This window comes from Camellia sinensis, chromosome 14 (genome assembly GCF_055761805.1).
Source record: "Camellia sinensis isolate YWXY chromosome 14, ASM5576180v1, whole genome shotgun sequence".
Lineage (NCBI taxonomy): Eukaryota > Viridiplantae > Streptophyta > Magnoliopsida > Ericales > Theaceae > Camellia > Camellia sinensis.
In genome coordinates, this window is record NC_138974.1 from 135873039 (window position 1) to 135886816 (window position 13778).

Genomic DNA, 13778 nt, shown 5'->3' on the forward strand with positions numbered 1-13778 from the left:
GACTCTTCGACAGGGAAGTGAAAATGAAATGAAATGTGCGCGTTTCTATGCGCCACCTCTCTATGAGAGTTGTAACGAGATAACGAGATGGTGGTCTAAGAGAATAGGTTCAATCCGGTACACCCCATAGAACCTCACATGCAGTAGGCAATGTAGGACTCTATGGTCCAAGACGGTGTCCCATATGCCCGAATCAGATCATCAACATTTCAATTTCAGCTGATCTTTCGCTTGCATAAGACAATGTTGTGTGTATGAAGAAGTCAGAAGGCTGTAAAATATAACTAAGCCTTAAATTTAATATCTTCTTCATTCTGTAGTTTTGTCAATAGAATTACCACGTATGAAGAAGTCTAATCTAAAGGCTAAATTTTATCATTGAGGTAAGAATTAAATAAGTTGGGCATCAAATGAATACAACGATATATTACAGACGAATACAACATATAATGAATATACTTTCAAGAGTATAAAGTCCTTTATTTTAAAATTAAAAGTGTCGCTCGACCTGTATTAATGTAATTTGTTGTAGTCTGAAATAAGTTAAAAGTTAATAATGTAAACAAAGAAGGTAAAATAGTCACTTTGTCAATAATTGAAATTGTTTTTGTTCTTATTTTATGCAATTTTTAGGACACTAAAAATAAAAAATAAGAAATCGCTGGCAAGTAGAAGCTAGCTTATTCGGACCCGACTAAAGTCTTCACTCATGAACAACCGCTCAATTGAATTTTACTATCAATGCCTTTGGACTTCATTATAATTTTGTACGAAACTGCCCTGAAACCTTCTAAATATAAACTTTTATTTTTATAACAATTATATATATTTATATAAATGACTATGCGTGAGAGAAATGTTAATATTAAACAACACCTTAGAGCTCTATTGAAAATGATGGACAGAAGCTCCATGGTGTGTAGGTAAGTAATAAGGATTAACATTGAAAATATAACTAAATAAAACAAATTCACTCCAATTGAAAAACACTATTGTTTTGTTATGTAGATTGAGAACTACAAATGGAGTAGTTGATGTATCTATTTGAAGATGATGCAACTAATGACATTTAACATAAGCAATTATATAAACAAAATTTATGTTATGTTTTCTATTTAAACAATTCGATTGCCAATTTGAATACAGATTCACATTATATTATGTAACAACTGTAGTGTTTGTGTAGTATTTAAATATCGATTATAAATAAATAATGCATACCGACTGACACCATATTGTATCAGCTCGATGCTAATGAATCAATAATGGGATCTCCTTTGGTATATGAGCCATACACGTGCAACAGTTTTCATACATGAAATCGATATCCACTAAGAAGAAGTTTGAAAATATTACATACATGTGCGAACAAAATATGAATACAAACTAACATTATATCACGGGTATACAAATTGCCATAAGTTAGGGAAAAAAATTACGAAGGGTTGCATGAAATGAAAAAGTTGAAATAAAATCACGGGTGTGTGTTCTTCCACAGTAACCCTTGATATGAATTATCTATACCATTCGATATCCTCTGCATGCCTATAAATAGAAGTACCCCAACTACGATGATTTTCCAACCCATTTGAATAGTTATTTACAACCTATCCATTTATTTTAATTTTGCTGTATACAAGAAATGTCTTCGAGGGGTGCAGGCAGTTCACACCAGCGAAGGCTTCCAAAAGTGTGGCTACTACCTCGATTTTGTTATGACTACATGAGCGAAAAATACTCTAGCCCAAAGGATTATGACCCTGGTATTCGGGCAGAATGGGCGTTCGGGGTAACGGAGCAGGAGAGCTTGTTTAATGATCTACGTAAGTTAGGGGCACCGGTACCTTATTGTCATTCATTGACCATGCCTAGATGAAATGTCGGTGACTATGAGGAAGCAGTTAGCAGACTTCAAAAGGAGAACAACAGAATGTTGCTGCGAAGATGTCGCTATTTCATGCTTCAATTAGCCACCGAAATGGCGGAAACAAGCAATAGAGAATTGATTGTGATAGAGAGAAATAATGTCTTACACAATGAAAAATATCTCTCTGACTACTACATGTCAGATGAGGAATGACAAATCAAACATCTAAGTGGTGTTTTCAATATGTGTGTATGTCTTACCGAGTCTATTTTCAACATATGTAACCGTCTAGTGCACTATGTGTTACTGTTTTATGTTGGTGTGTATCAGGTCTATGTTGTTGGTGTGTAACCGTCCATTGCATTGTTGTTGTTCAATTGCGTTATTAAATTGCCATTGCACTATGTGTTACTGTTTTATGAAGCCCATGTTTATGAAAAGTGTACATTTAAGTAAACTCACTTGTGAACATGCCCTGCAAAATTTCTATTTCCATTGGTAACTCGTCGATAGCCATTAGGATGTATCTTATCTATTTTCGTCGTACATCCAACCAAGTTCAGTCATTATCATCATTATCAATTGGTATGACAATGTTAGGTTTGTTGAATTTATATTAACTTCATTGATATTATCAATAAATGTGAAGGATGATAGGGTACAGGTCAGGTCATTCAACAGTTAAATAGAAAAGACGGCACAAAATTTCTTCACATAAAGTTTTATAAGTGCTTGATTACCTAAAATACTCCATATTAATTGAAAGATATTTCAATAAATACAAACTTCCATTAAATAGATCAAAATCTCCAAGTGTGATGTGATCATTATTTTTATTAGCATTACAGAGGATGGAGGGTCTACAACAGAATAACATGGTAATCTCTTGGGGTCACAATGTTCCATGATCAATTTAAGGGAAGCAAAAATAAAATCATTGCTCATTATATGGACCAAACATATGTGATCTGCTGGACAACCACATTTCCCATGAAAGTATAGACCTATTTTGTATGTGATTTTCGTGGATATAAATCATAACATAAAATGGTAAACAGTTAGAAGGGGCATTACAAGGGACATATGCCATATGATGATCTTTACAATAATGAAAGACAATTAATGTTGTGCATTTTGAGTGAAACCATTAGAGAAGTTATAACTGGAATAAAATATGGACAGTTTGTTTGACACTCAAAACTCTCCTTTTATTGATAACTCGTTGGTAAGCATTACAAAGCCATTAAAACAAAAATTGATCCGTTAGACATCGAAACAGTTTCATTCATTATCATCATCATCTGATATTTCAATATCAGATTGATACATAGCATCCATGCTTCAACACAAATATTGTTGCGCATCATCCATTAAGCCATCTTCGGCATGCTTGTTCGCTGTCCTCCGAAGTTCGGACCTTTGCAAACGTTGGGTCATTCGATTAACTTATCGCGAATATGATGCAATGCCCTTTGTAACAATTGTGGAGTGTCAATTGGCATACACATGGCTAGTCGTCGAAGAAATTTAATATGAACTTCATGGCATAGCTCAACGAGAATGGTTGCTCGAGTTATGCGAAATTCCCACTTAGCTCTCATGGTATTGACGGTGTGATGTGAGTAACTCAAATTCAGATTTAATGGATATTCAAATTCATCTTCGTCTGCAACCCAATGGCGACCCATTGCTGAATATAAATCAACCACTGTATATGTCATGATGATATCTCTCGGTTTTTCTATAAAGGTGTAGGTCTACTAGGGTGTGATACTTATAGCGGTGACTGGGAATAGTAATTCCAACATACAGTACACATAAAATGGAGATGGACGCGATTACTCATGTCTTCGTAATCCGACATGTTGACAATGAATTGTCATTACAGTAAAATGCACATGGGAGTTGTATGAACATAATTGTTGTAAAAGCGTTGTCATGTTGACCTTTATGACGTGAAAATACGTGCATTGACTTTATACGAGTTGTCACTTTGAGAGGAGGTGACTAGTCAGTCTATATTGGAGGGTTTGAAGCTGATTTCATTTAAGTCGTAAATACATTATATAATATTAGTGAATACTGATTCATTGAATGTTACATGAACCATCACATGCGGTTCATGTGCGATCACTCCACATGCCAACAACGACTTCTCACAGGAGATAATGTTGACATGGTTCCTGTGTGTATAAAGTAATTGTAAGAGAGTTGTCACGTCAACCTTTATGACATGAAAATACATGCTTTAACTTTATAGGACTTGTCAATTGGACAGATTTCAAATCCACACAACTGATGAGGTTTTTTAGGTGATTGGAAATCCATTACTAAAAATTTTCAGAACTAAACATTTACCAATATGTACTAAATTTAAGAGAAATGATTGAATTGATAAAATGGGCTTCCGTCACGTAATGAATTTTTTAAAAATTGAAAATCAGTTCACCACCTAACAAAATGTGGCAACGCATCGAATAGTTTATTTTAATATTGGTGATTAGTACATCATTTCACATTATTGTGATAGGAGATAAGGTTCACATGGTACCTATGAGTTTAAAGATAGTGTCAACGCGTTGTTACATCAACCTTTATGACATGAAAACACATGCTTTCACTTTATAGGAGTTGCCAATTCGACTTATTTAAATTCCACGCATATTAGGAGGGTTTTCAGAAGACTTGAAATCCACTAGTCAAACTTTTTACAACAGCTAAGCATTTAGCAAAATGTACTAAATTTACGACAAAAGATTGAATTGATAAAATGGCCTTCCTCACATAATGAATTTTTGGAAACCAAAAAATCAATTCACCACGGTTGAAAATGTCGCAACGCATTGATTATTACATGCATCTATATTGGTGCTTAGTAATTCATTTTACATTATTGTCACAGGAGATAAGATTTACAGGATACCTGTGTGATTAAAGTCATTGTCAGCGTGTTGTCACGTCAACCTTTATGACATGAAAAAACGTGCTTTCAATTTATAGGAGTTGTCACTTCAACAGGAAAGAAGTACGAAGGTTTGAAGACTGTTTTAAGCATATTTGAACTACACTACTCAAAATTGATAGAAGAACTAAGCATTTACCAATATCTACTAAATTTCAGCAAAATGATTGAATTCATTAAATGGCCTTCCCCCACGTCATGAATAATAATAATAATAAAAAAAAAATAGTTGCTCCCTAACAAAATATGTCAAAGCGTTGAATATTAACTGCATTAATATTGGTGATTATTAATTAAGTTCGCAATATTTGCATTTTTGTAATATTACATCAAGTAAGGTAAGTAAGACAAATAAACTGGTGTTCGTCAAGTTCAAGACACACTCGACCATCAACGCACCAAAGTGTTCACAATCCAGTGCACAAAGGACAGTTGCAACAACTAAAGCAATTGAAGAGATTTGCCACATTTGACCAAATCTATGTCATCATTAATTCCAAAGGTAAATACATTATCAATTTACTGAAAACTGATTCATTGAATATTACATTAACTCCAATTCAAAGAATGAAGAAACTAGTGTGGAACTAATATGTAAACAAGACAAAAAAAACAACTTTTGAATCGATCGGATTCTCACTGGACATTTTCTCTTATCATGCCCTTTCTGCAAACACAAACTGCAATGGTGCATTCCACTTTGTCTGGAGGTATCCATTTCGTTGTGGATGCGGGTATGTTTAGGACGACCCATTTTAACCTGACGTTGTCGGGCTGGAATAGCGAGCAAAGTTGGGTAATCATCGTTAGGCCAATATTGCTCGTGCGGCATGGGCCTAAACTTCTGCGCAAAGATACGCTTGTGGACTTCCAACCTATACTTCGGTGCAACAAAAGGAAAAGGGTCCTCACCCAAGTCTGCTGTCATAGCAAGCATGTGGGAACATGGCAAATGAAATAATGTGTACTTCCCACATGAACAACTCAGTGGTCGGAGACCAAATATTTGATGAGCACCACCCCCTGTCCCATGCGGTGCTGTCCTCACCTTATATTCCCCTATTCCCCTGTAGAGAAAATGTATGTACATGGATTAATATGCATATACATTTAAACATAGACTAACATCAATGATTGATGAGTGTGAAATGTTAATGTGTAGTGAATTCGGTGCATCCAATCAAAATTACCTATTAATCGATACCAACATATGGACATTTGCTTTAGCTTGGTGCTCATCAATCCATCTTTGAACATTAGTCGTGTACAACTGACCCCAATTACTCGCACTTTCAGCAATGGTCCTTCCCTCGTCAAAATATTTTACGAGTCGATAAAAAGTTATCTCAACTGATGCTGTAATCAGGACACTACGTGCAACTTTCAGTACACCATTGAAGTCCTCTATATGGTTTGTCGGCAATATGCCCCAACGACAACCACCATCATGGCACAATGTCCAATAAATGGGGTTCATCCGACTAAACCACCGTTCAGCGTTCTTCTCAAGGTTGTAGATATCCTCCATAATCTTGTCAAACTTCCTCATTTGCCATGCAGAACCAGTTCTCCACACAAGATCCTTGGCTACTGTATTAGCGAATCTTTCATTGAAATTACTACATACGTGTTGCAAGCAATACCTATGGTAACCTCTTGGTTGCACTGTTGGATTGTCCCAAATTCTAGACAAGACATTAAGCAAATTCGTGTGTTGGTCGGATATCAATGTCACCCCCTCTTAGTCATGGCACACATGTCGCCTAAGCAGAGTAATGAACCAATCCCAACTCTTGATCATCTCCTTGTCAACAATGGTAAAGGCAAGAGGTATAACCTTGACGGCATCATTCATTGTAGTGGCCGCAACAATCTTGCCTTCGTATTTCCCGTACAAGTGTGTGCCGTCAATGCATATCACTGGACGACTGTACTTGAGGCCTTCTGTTGCAGGTTTAAATGCCTAGAACACATAGTTCATGTACATTTCAGATCCAATTGAGGTAGAGTGCAAATTCGTAATCATGTCCCACATGGTAACTATGCTTGGATTGAATACCTACAATGCAACCATATATCTTGGCAATCGTCGGTATGACTCGTCCCAATCCCCAAACACCATTGCAACAATGTAGCTCGACTTTTTTGTGCCCCATTTTAGAGGTCGAAATAAGCCCTACAGTATCGGACTCCCATGGTTCTGAATCTGAATCCACAAGTGCAATGTGAAACAGATAAATAGAAAAGAATCCAAATTCGGCGAATCTTTTGGAAAATCGATTTTGAATCAAATTGGCAAAAATGGACTGTTTTTCCAGATACAGAGTCGCCACCTAAATGTTTTATTTTGAGAAAATTTAGGAAACCCATGACTCGTGCCAAAGGTCACGTGTCCGTCATCACCAAGATTGCCTCAGCTCGGGAACTTAGGTACGAGAGGGGAAGGTCATGAATTGAGCATCCCCGCTCGCTCGATCAAAGATCGGCCTCTACTAATCATGAAATGAATCTTACTTGCATTATATGTTCTTGTTCCGGTTATTAATTTAGCATTACTATGTGATGCGCACATACAAGTATAGACTAACTTGTAAAAATTGGAACACTTGAGTCATGTTTGTTTTTTGAAAAGAGTTTGAATTTGCCACTTGAAAAATGAGCTTAAATGTGCATGGCTCAAATTATTCCAATTGAAGCAATTAGCCTTCATCCACAGGCATACAAGCAGGTATATCAATTAAGCATTTAGCCTCATGGTAAGCATGCTAGACATTGCAACAATCACACTCATATAATATGCTAAAGCAAGTAAAGGCTTACCTCGTACTCCAAGCCAAAAAGGCATAAGAGAGTTAGAAAAAATACATGATTCCTAACTATGCAATATAACTAATGCAACACATGCGATATGTAATCTAAAATAGGCTCAGCTACTTAACATAGCATATGAATCAATTGATAGCATGTGGTTTAAGCATGTATTCAAATAAGTATTAAACTAACAATGCAGTTGGAATGATGAACCGAGCCTCGGTGCATGCAATACAAGTGGATGCAAACATGAAGAATGCTAACTTAAATGTGATGTCCCTATACTAACCATCATAACCAGTTAAATAAAAGGGAGAAAGACGTGAGGTTGGAAGACATACACATTATTACAACATTATACTCTCACGATGGAGAGTCCGAATGAATAAACTAACTAGCTAACTATTTAAGCTAAGCTAATTAATTAACCATTACAAACCAAATGAAATAAATTAACTCATAACTAATTAACTACTTTAACTAATTAAATAATTACAACACAAGTATAATTAAAAGAAGTAAGTAAGCTAAACAACTAATTACTCCGCCTCGGGAAGTGAAGAATGTTCATGCACATGCTCGATTTCCACTTGAAAAGCCACTATTTTGCTTCTAGAGAGCCTCTGTTGCACAATAGAACACATACACTATTGCCCACTTCCAAAATGGCTCTACTCCGCTAAAGGAACACACTGTTGCGTTTTGCATTAGTGGCCGACTGGCCACTAGTGAGGGATGCCGATCATCAAAGGTGGTCTGCCGGCCACTGCTGGCCATGGAAAGTGGCTTACCGGCCATTGCTATCCAGTTCACCTTGTTGTTGCAGAGGACAAACAGAGCATGCACAAGGCATTATCTAGGGTTGTCTGCATAACTCACCTCTCCTTTTCATGAACGAATCAAAGGAGAAGTAAACTTAAGCCACAAACCACTAACTCAAGAAATTTCATTGCATGATGGCTTGTGAATCAAAGTGTGCAAGTTCAATAAATGCAACAAAATATGACTCTAACCACTTCCCTTTCATGAATTGATTAAGGGAAGTGGTGACTTTGGAAACTTGAATCATTTTATCACTAATGAGTATAAACTGCCTCAAGTTTCCAGGTGTTCAATTAACGTCCAATTGAACACACCCAAATTATTATCTTGCACCATTTTAGCCTCAATTTTAGTTACTCAATTTTAAATTATCATCCATTCTTTAATTCATTAAGTCCAATGGTGAGTTTAAGTCCTCTAAATGGAAAGAAGTGTCAAACAAAGAGTTGTTCTTGGCATGAGAGAGATATGATGCCCTGGAAATGTACCTCCAAAGAGATTAAACCATTTAGTATGGAAGGTCTCTTTCTCATACTGAAAAAACAACATATATGGGACATCAATTCACCACTTTCAATTAGATTACAACAATATACAATATACAATATAACAATAAATCAAAGCAAAAGAGCAAAATAAGTAAGAAATGCAAGAAAATGAAAGGTTTGTGAAATTCACCTTCCAAGGAAAGGATGAACTCCTTAGTTCACAAACTCCCTCTTGATCACCCTCAAGTGTAAGAAGTGTGTTATCAAATCCTCAATTCGAAATTATGGAGTTTATGGTATGGAAAGTGGCTAACTCTCTAGTTTCTCTTACTTTCAATCACTAAACACTCTTCCTTATGATCAAGGCAATTGATCTTTGGCTATATCAGAATTTTTGCAGTGTTTTTGGAATGTTTTTGGTGTATGGAAATGAGGAATTTCAGTAGCTATGGAAGCTTGGAAGTGTTGGCTCAAAATTGAAAATGTAGACAATTTTTTACTCTTTTTTCTCTTTAACTCTCTTGAAGCGTTCTTATGTTCTTTTTTCTTTTTCTTCCCTGAGCCTCTCCCTCTTTGGCTTTATATAGGCAACAAAGTATAATATAATAATATAAAAAGCTATAGGCATATAATATAATAATATAGATATTATATAAAGATTATATTTAATATACTATATATATGTTATGCTGAGATTTGGATGTCGGCAGCCGATCAAAATAATTTTTTATTATTTTTCTTTTATAATATAATATAATATAATATATAAAATATCTAAAATATATAATTTATACCAAAACACTAAACATATAATATAATAGTATAACTATATATAAAATACTAAACATATAATATAATACTACAACTATACATAAAATACTAAACATATAATATAATAATATAACTTTTTATTATTTTATTATATATATATATAATATATTTTATACCAATTTATATAAAAACACCAAAAATATGAACAAACACATAAAATTATACAAAATTACAAAAATACTAAACTAATGAAATATTTAGTATTTTATAACAATTTGGCTATAATGGTGAAGGTTGGGATTAAAGTTCAAATTCCATCTCTCTTCTTAAGGATTCTATGAAAAACACATTCTATTTGTCATCGTTGAGTAATCAAAAGAAAGCGCCCAAGTCTTAGGGCCGGTCAAAATGGGGTGTCTACAAACAGCTTTCATCCTTGCAAGCCACGCTTTTTTATATTATATCGTGAACTGAAACTTCTCATTCACGACCTCAATTATGGTTGCAATAGGCAATTCTGGCGATATCTGCAAATAGAAATTGTATTTACATATATTACACTCATAATTAAATCCTTCAAAAATAATCTAACATGTTACTTACCACAATCTGTGCCTTGATGAAATGAGCAATGAGCTCAGACTTGAGGTTGCAATTGTCCCTATTCATTCTTGCGTACACACACTGATGCGGCACTTGAAACATTCTAATTTGAAAGAAATCTTTGTCTTTCAACTTTGTCGCCCAAACCCTCCAGTTGCAGCTGTGCTTGCACTCGACCACCCAACTGTTTCCTTTGGATTTTACAACCTTGCATTTTCAATTACGCTTCAGGTTATACAACTAAATAGTGTGGACTAAGTTTTTTTTTTTTTTTATCAGTAAAGATTCCTTTCTCCAAATGAGTAGTTTCAGAGTCCCTCAATAGCCAATGTTCGATAGCATCACAGGTAGTGATGGAACCCACATTGTCGAAATTTCCATTATGGTATAAAGGGATATGAATATTTGGCTGCACGTCTTGCATATCATCATGCCCTCCAACTTCGTCATCACCGGAGTCAATGTCTTCACCTTCTCTTGCACTATCGAAATCTTCCAAGGAATCTTCATCACTTACTCCAGCCTCGTCATCAATGGCACTGTATCATCAGAGGATGCATAAATTTGGGCAGCCGTATCCATTGTATTCACCATCGGATTATACATTGTCGAAGCACTTGGACCTGCTCCGGCACTGTAATAAACATCTAGGTTCTCTGATGAATTAAATTCCGTGTAACTCTGAGAATAATTGAATGGTGGGTAATCTTGAGGGAACATGTGTGCAGACTGTATAACTGTATTGTCAAGGGATTACGATTGTGTCAACATCTGCGTGAATGTCCCTCCCACCGGAATTGGCATATGTCTTCTTCTTCACATAGATTTCCAACAAAAAATCATAACCTAATTTCTGTGTGAGCTCTAACACATTAGTTAAGGTCTCATTGTCGTTGATTGGGAGCAACCTATACTTCCCTTGACATGGGAGTCTACATTTAAACTTTAATCGCATTATTTCCTTGTACGTACCGACCTTCTGCACCATCATAGCCTCCAACTCACCCAATGTTATCCCCCTATGCACATTATACAACCCCTGTGCTTCGGTGTCGTATGACACACCTTCCTCACAATTTCGCAAAATGTTTCCCCCCCAATAGAACATAATGTTCAGAGCTTCCATACCTACACTTTGCATTCAAACTAACTCAATATTTCAAAATAATAAAGTAACCACATTTGGGAAACATATTTTCGTGCTTCAATTGTTAGTATATGACACTTGATTATAATGCCTGATTGAAAGCCGAAATTATGAAACTCTATATAACTAGCATTAGGTCCTAAAGCTTGTTCATACAACCTAATTACTAATGTATATGACATTATAAGCAATAGGGCTTTAAAACAGCAAAATCTAATAACCTAATTTGTCATCCTATAAGAACCTAATTTTACAAGCACTAATTTGTCATACGACAACAACCTAAGAACTTCCAACATCAAAATCCTAAATTGTTGACTATAAATTCTAAACTACCATGGCCACAATTGTTCAATCTCAAAAAATAGTATAAAATATTCAAATTCCAAAAGCAATCAGTTTTTCCATAAAGAATAAAAATTACTTTTCCCTCTCAAAACATAAACACAACAAATTTTATTTCACTTTTTACCTTCATTACAATGAAAATGGAAATAAAATCATTTGCAAAGAAAATAAATTAATGCCCACATTTGAAATAACATACAAAATAGGAAAGAAAAAATTTCGATAATTTTTTTGGAAACCAAAATTCTACACATCGATAACAAACGATTATAATGACAATCATTTCATGACAAACGAATATAAATTCATTTCGACAGAAATTAATATAATGACAACCATTTCAAATAAATTACAAAATATAAAAAATTAATTTGAAATTTTTTTTTGACAAAAGATTTTGTTCAACATTGATGAACCTAGATCTTTCCTGCAAAATATATCTTACGAATAACAAAATTTTATCCTTTTCAAAACCCTAGTTTCAGCAATCCCTAATTTTGAAATTGAAAATCCCAAATCGCAAATGAAAACCCTCATTTATGCAATACAAACCTAAATGTGGATGTTTGCTGAAGATCTTCCTTATTTCACGAGTGGTGTCGCGTTGCCCGTTCTTCGTTTGGTTGCTCTTCGTCGTCGGTCTTCCTCTTGAGTTTTGGTGAGTGACAATGTTGGAGTGTATAAAATGACTTTTGTAAAGACAACTCAAAAATAAAATACAAAATGTTTCTTATAAAACGGTTTTCGTAAAGTTGTTTTAGAAACCGGCTTTGGTAAAATCGTTTTATGAATTAAATTATTTTTGGCAAACAATATTTATGTTGAAAATATAAATTGAAAAAAAAAATATTACTAAAAAACGGTTTTATGTGAACCGTTTTTCATTTAGTCAAAATTAATTACACGTTACGTAAAAACAGCTTTTCGAAAGCCATTTTTGTGAAGGGAAATTTTATTAATTTTTTATTCACAAAAAATAGCATTAGTAAAGCCGGTTTACCCTACAATGGGAATAAAGTGAAAAACACACCCCATAGTGAGACTAAACTTTTGAGAATGTCATAGTCAGGAAAAAACACCCCCAAAGCAAGTCTTAGCCTGTACAGCTCCACCCTTACTAATTGCCATTCTCCACTCATCCCAAATCCTTAGATGATGTGTCTACTATACTTTTTAGAATTTAATTTCAAGAACAAGTGACGTATGTTTAAATAGAAAAATATTAGAGATTTCAAGAGTTTTACAAAATTTTATACCAAATATTTACATGTGTATGAGACTCACATGAGTATAGACTCCACACCCTTACGAGTGTTTGGTAAAAAAAAATTGGTAACACTTTGAAATTCCTAGCATTACTCGTTTAAATATTACTACATGATTTCACGGATTTTATACAAAGTGAGTAACGTATTATTTTAGATGAATTTAATTTTTGTTTTTGGTGCTTTTGCACCCTTAACTATACTTTAATTTATTCTCTAACAAAAAAAATATCCACTCCCTACGACAATAAATTAAAGCAAACTTAAGGAGGCAAAAGCACTTGGTTACAGGAAACAAAAGGCCATTAGTTTCATTTTAATGAAATTCAGTTGTTTACCTAAAGGAGGATAAAAATAAAAAGAACCACAAAATAAAATTGGCAAAGCCAATAGCATAATTCCGTAAAATAGTAGTAGATATCCACATCCACATAATAATGATTAAGCACATACGCAAATCAGTCCTAAATTGTATACTCCCAACAACCTTCTTAAACTCCATATGCATGCAACCTTCTCAAACTCCAACACAACCACCTGAAAATAACAGAAAAAAGGTTAATAATGTGAGAATAAACACCCCCCCCCCCAAAATATATATATATATATATATATAAAAGAAAGAAATTCACCCACAGGTTGTCAGATTATTCCATCAAAGTTGGCAGATTACACGACAAAACTCAAATGTGAA